The sequence below is a fragment of the Tiliqua scincoides genome, chromosome 11, assembly GCF_035046505.1.
Source record: "Tiliqua scincoides isolate rTilSci1 chromosome 11, rTilSci1.hap2, whole genome shotgun sequence".
Taxonomy (NCBI): domain Eukaryota; kingdom Metazoa; phylum Chordata; class Lepidosauria; order Squamata; family Scincidae; genus Tiliqua; species Tiliqua scincoides.
This window is the reverse complement of record NC_089831.1, coordinates 1,795,000-1,800,999: the sequence shown is the minus strand read 5'-3', so window position 1 is coordinate 1,800,999 and position 6,000 is coordinate 1,795,000.

Genomic DNA, 6,000 nt, shown 5'->3' with positions numbered 1-6,000 from the left:
CTGACAACAACCAAGCAAAGATTCTTTGGGACTTCAGATTACAGGCAGATAAACATCTAGAACACAATACACCAGATATAACTGTAGTTGACCAAAAAAAATCAAGTTTGGATCATTGATATTGCAGTCCCAGGCAACAGTAGAATTGAAAATAAAGAACCTGAAAAGATCACAAGATATCGAGACCTGAGAGTAGAACTTGGGCATCTCTGGAAGAGGAAGATCAACATAGTGCCAGTTGTCACTGGGGCCCTCTGAGCATGTCTAGAAGTCTGAAGAAACACTTCATGGCCTGGAGCAAATTACTCCAGCTCTGCTCCAGAATGCAACATTGCTTGGGACAGCAAGATCCTGAATGGCGGGATATAACCAGTCCAGTAGAGGCTGTGATGAAGTAGAGTGTAATAAAATTGTAATAGTAATGTTATTATTTATAGCTTATAATCGAGATATTATAATGAATCCTCCTTGTAATTATGGTCTCTCTCTACATCAATCTGCTTGCACTCTATGCAACTTCAGGGTCCCCCTCATGTCCCACTGCCAAGTGAGGGACAGTTGGTGGGGACTCAGGATAGAGTCCTCTTGGTGGTGGCCCCCCTATTTTGGAATGTTGTCCTCTGAGAAAATGGCCCCAGTGCTGTCTGATTCTGAGCTGGTTGGCAACCTTCAGTCTCAAAAGACTATGGTATAAGCCTACAGCACCCAGTATTCCCAGGCGGTCTCCCATCCAAGTACTAACCAGGCCTGACCCTGCTTAGCTTCCGAGATCAGACAAGATTGGGCACGTGCAGGGTAACAGTTCTGAGCTGGCACTGAATATTTTCCTGTTTGGTTTGTCAGTTCCCTGACTTTCCCCTGCTTGACCTTCTCTTCCTGCTGCTCTGTATTGCTTGCTACTAATTGTCCTTTTGTGGGTTGGTGTTCTAATGCAGTGGTTCTCAAACTTTGAGGGAGCTTTACTCCCTCAGTAAGTTCTTGCAAGGGAGGGGCTAGGGCAGCGCTGCGATCCCCAGGATCGCATCGCTAAGGGGGGTGCTTTGCAGTCAAGAAGGCAGGGCTGTAGCAGGCCGCAGGAGGTGTGGGGAGCCCTGCGCAGCCCTGCACAGTGCTCCCCGAGGCTTGGAACATTCGCTAAAAGCGGGCGCAGAGCACCTCCTGCAAAACGGAATCACATCGCTGCCTCCCTCCCTTAAAGGGATGGGGGAAGCATTACATGAACTGGTGGGTCGTGACCCACCAGTTTGAGAACCACTGTTCTAATGTGTTTTATTGAATTGTGTTCTAAACTGCCATAAATCATCCTGGTGGGCTCAGCTTAGAAATGCTTCAAATAAACAGATGCACAAAGAAAAAAATGGAGGAGATGGGTCAGGAAAGAGAGAGGGGTAAGAGAGATTTTAGGTTCAATGTGCCGCAAATTAGGGAAGGCAGAGATGTGTCTGAAGGTGTGCTTTAACGAACTGGAGTGGGGGCAGACGTCTGGAAGTGGTGAATGGAAGGAGCAGTAGATGAGAAATGAAAGAAGAATGTAGTACAGTTTGATCAACCGTGAGCTCCCCTCCTTATTGGTGGCTGATGATTTCTGTACGGACAAGCCCTTTCTGTACTAACAAGTCCCTTGGGGGCACCGCTGGCCCACTGATGCTGCAGTCAGCTGTGGCATATATAAGAGCAGCAAGTCTGGGAGTTAATCATGCGAAGGGTTTGCAGCATCCGACGTTTGCAGTGCGATGCAGATTGTGCTCCGTTTACCGCTCTGAAGTAGGGGCGTTTGGGAGGAGTGGAGTTGGGCAACATCATGGCTGTCCAGTCTGGAGGCACATCACCCTCGGATGGTGCACCAGTGACATGCGGTGAAGTTAATGGCTGGTGAGGCACTAGCTGTGGTGTGCGCTGCCACAAGGCATTCTGGGAGCTATCTGGAAGCTGCAGCACCTGCACAATCACGGTGGGGGCTGAGCTCTCGCTGCTGCAGGTCTAGTTCACCCCTATATAGTAACAAGCATGCGCCGGTTACTACACAGGGAGAGACTGGTGCTGCGGCAGACGAGAGTTCCGCCTCGCCTGTGATTGTGCAACCTCTAGAACCTGGACAGAGTGCAGGCACAGCGTGATTCCCTGTGATTGCACATGCGCGCCACCCAGTGTCTGAGTGGTTGTGCAATTGCTAGAAAGGCTGAGCTCTCCTCTGCCACAACTCTAGTCTAACAGCAAGAACTGAGCCTCCCCTGAGATCGCACAACCACTCAGAGAGTGGATGAAGCACGTGCACAATCACAGGGGAGCTGAGGCTATTTTCCTTAGAACATGACAGGTGAGGCTCTGCCTCCCCTCACATGTCTCTGCCTCAGATCAAGTGGGAATCTTGCTAGCAGCCTCTTTCTCTAGGCCTCAGAATGGGAGGGAAGAGGAATTTACTGGTTCATGTTCTCTTCTCCTCACTGGGAGAGCCCACGCATTCCCCTTGGCTTCCCTCCTGGTGGTCCTCAATATTGCAAATTGAACATGAGGGGCTATGAACCCTCCACAAGGAGGAACATCCTGTGCAAGCACCAGAGCTTACAAGCCAATCATTGGGGCAACCAGGGGCAATTCATCTCAGTTCATCCCAGGAGCAATGCTGAAATCAACGCAACTCCCTCCTCTGTGAGCCACTGGTCACACCCCTGCCCAGTTGCAACTCTTGGTGGCAACTCCCAGAGTGAGCAGAGGTGAGATCCCAATCAGGGATGTCTGCATGAGGGGTGCAGGAAGAGTTCCATGGAATTCTACAGTGGGGTTTATCCCTCTCCTGGTTAGTGTAATTTTCATGTCACAGAAAGGGCATCGAGGCAAGGGATGCTACTGAATTGTACAAGGCAAGCTGGTGAATCAACATGTGGGCTAAGCCAGGATTTGGGTTGTAGGAGCAAGATCACCCCCCCCCCATTTAATGAGCTGCTTTAGAGGCGATGCCATCTTCCCCAAGAAGCCTCACCTTCAGCTCCACACATTGAAATCACTCTGGGATAGATAGATTCATATCCGGTAAGGTCTGAAAATGAGCGCTGAATGATTTATGCTGCTTGGCAGCATGCATTATACATCAAGGGGCCGAGGAATGCAAATCCACGGCATCAAAGCGGCGGTGTCAGTCTGACAAGGCTCTGCGCCGGCAGAAGAGCTGGAAGACAAAACACGGTGGAAATGTCCATGGGGGAAAAGGCCTCCAGCCAGCTCGGGCGGAGGCTCATAAAGAAACCATGAGGATATTTTGAAAGGGGCCTTTTTAATAAAAGAGAAAAGAAGAGTCAAGCTTGCTGAGGTGGGGGGGTGTGGGAGCCCAATCTTTTGTGCCTAACTCCTTAAAACAAGCACCACCTGCTCTGGGCGCATTTTGTTTAACGTGCGATGCGCTTTTCACAAAGCTCTTCTCGGCGAGGAGCATGGACATGCATGCAGAGGCATGGACTCAGCCAAAACACCTTGACTTTGGCATCTTCCCAATGGCTCCCAAGGGTGGGAGAAGAGCCACTTTGGTGGAAGGTATCCTTGTCGCCAAGGCTGAGGCTCCCTTCTTGCTTCCTTCCGTGCTGCAGTGAAGCTGTCCCAGTCCGGGAAGACACCAAATGGCCACCTTGCAGAGGCAGAGCAGTTCCCCCTCACCTTCCCATTTCAGTGGCTACAGTGGCAGTGGAAGCCGAGGATGGGCTTTGTTTGCCCTCTGGGACAGCGTCCAGCTGTGTGGTGTTGTCCCTGGTACCCCACAGAACATGGTGTGCAGAAGAAACTGCCGTGCATCGTGCATGGCACTACTTAGCAGTCTCAGAGGTGGGAATGCCATCTCCAGGGGGCTCACAGCTTCAGAAGAGCCCATCATTGGAGGTTCCACATACCCCAAACCCAGGAAGTCCACTGTGAGGTGACTCTTTACTTTCTTACCTCTATAAATGACTCAGACATGAGAAAGCATAAAGTCACAGCACAACTCTTGGCTTCTTCCCTAGACTCTGAGGCTGCGGCAACTTGCACAAGGGCCAGTGGTGTTGCTCCAGGGTGGTGGGCCCTCTTCCAGTGCAGGGGCTGCCAGCTGGGGCAACCCTCATTGGTCAGTGGGGAGGAGAGGAGGGGGATAAAGTGCCAGCAGCTGATGGGGGTGCTGCTCCTTAAAAGGATGGTGGTAAGAGTCCAAGCTTGTGGCTTGGAGCATGCCGCCATGCTGCTTAATTGCCAGAACTGGTGGGTGGGAATGAATGCACAGGGCTGGCCTTGCCATGCAGCAACTTGCAATGGTTGAATGGACAGCCCCCGTGCACATCAGTCTACTGCCCTTGCTGAGCTGCTACTCCACTGGGGGCCCCACTCCAGTGAAAGGAGGATCATGACAGCAGCAGCCCCCTTCCCCCCTCCCCCCAGTGCCGCTGGAGGGAGGAAGAAAAAGCTGCTACTCCCCTCCTTCCTCCTCTTACAGGCAGACCTTGCACTTTTGTCTGGTTCAAGACCAGAGCATGGGTGAAAGTCCAAAACGGATGAATGCCAAAGCAGAGCCTTATACAGCGTGCACATTTCTGTTGGTCGGCCAAATATGTAAGTAGCTCACTACATCACACATGCAAATGCACGCAGAACCTAAACAAAGATAAAAGAAAAATCAGCATAAGATTGTTGATCAATCAGTCAATACCTTTATTGGCATATAAACAAAAATACAACGATCAGGCGGGAGAAATTTTGATAATGTGAGATAAAAAGCTAGCAACTGCTATAGTAATGTTAGCCTGGTTGTCACCTAACAAAACGAAAAGGGGATCAATAAATGGCCTAGTAGGATGCTGTAGAAAAGGGTAAGATTATTGACAAAAGGTGTGGAAGGCTGGATGAAATTGGACAAAAAAAGGAAAGCGCGTGGATTGAATTTGAGATGTGGTTTTAACTATTTATTTATTTATACAGGTATTTCTATACTGCCTTTCTTGGTCATCAGATTTCTCCTCAGACTTTAATCCAGGGCGGTTTCCATAGGCAGGCTGTTCTAAACCCCCGCAGGGAGATTTCCAATTGTCTAGTTCTGGTCTTTCACAGAACTCCTCCTTCCAGCTGGATTCCTTCCCGGTCTGGCCTCTCTCTGGCCCTTCGCCTCCCACGCTCCACTCTGCCACCAAGGGTCAGCTCATCAGTATATCAGAGTGTCATCAGTTCTCGGGTACTTCCGGTTGTTTCGAACTGGCAGCCTCAGATCCTCAGGCATACTAGGCGGCAGCTCTACCAACTGAGCCAGATCTCTTGCCAGACCTCCTAACTAGAAATGGCTGAAAGAGCACTATGAGGAAAGTCAAGTGAATGAAAATCAACGTATGCCTGTACTGACAGCAAGTGAGATGTGCGGCCTCCCTGCTCCACACCACTTCCGTTTGAAGGGAGCATGACCAGGAGATGCTTGGTTCCCACATCCCCTGCTCCATTTCTAAGTGAAGTGGCAGGCAGCAGGGAGGCCCCCTGCTAGGTTTGTCATATGTACAGGGAATGGGGTGTGCCCACTCTTTCATCTGCCAGTGGGGTGCGTCTGCGCACATGCACAAGTGCGTGCACCTATTGAGGCTGCCTTCAAGGTGGTGGTGGCAGTATAGGTTGCCCCACAGAATGCATCTTCAGTTGCTCTGGCTGTTGTCCAAGCACAACTGCTGGGGGTCTTTGGTGTGTTTTGTAGGTTTCCTTCAAAATGTTGGAAAGTGAACCTTTGATTATTACAATATTTATTCAAATTTTCATACCACTTTTCCTCCAAGGAGCTCAGGGTTGTGTACATAGTTCCTCCCCCCCTTTTGTCTTCACAACAACCCTGGGAGGTAGATGAGGCTGAGAGAGAGTGACTGGCCCAAGGTCACCCAGGAAACTTCTTGGTTGAGCGGGGATTTGAACCTGAATCTTTCAGGTCTCAATCCAACTCTTGAACCACAACACCATCCTGGCTCTCAACTGGCACAGCAATTGTGTGCTGTGTGGTAGGTGAGAAGAGAC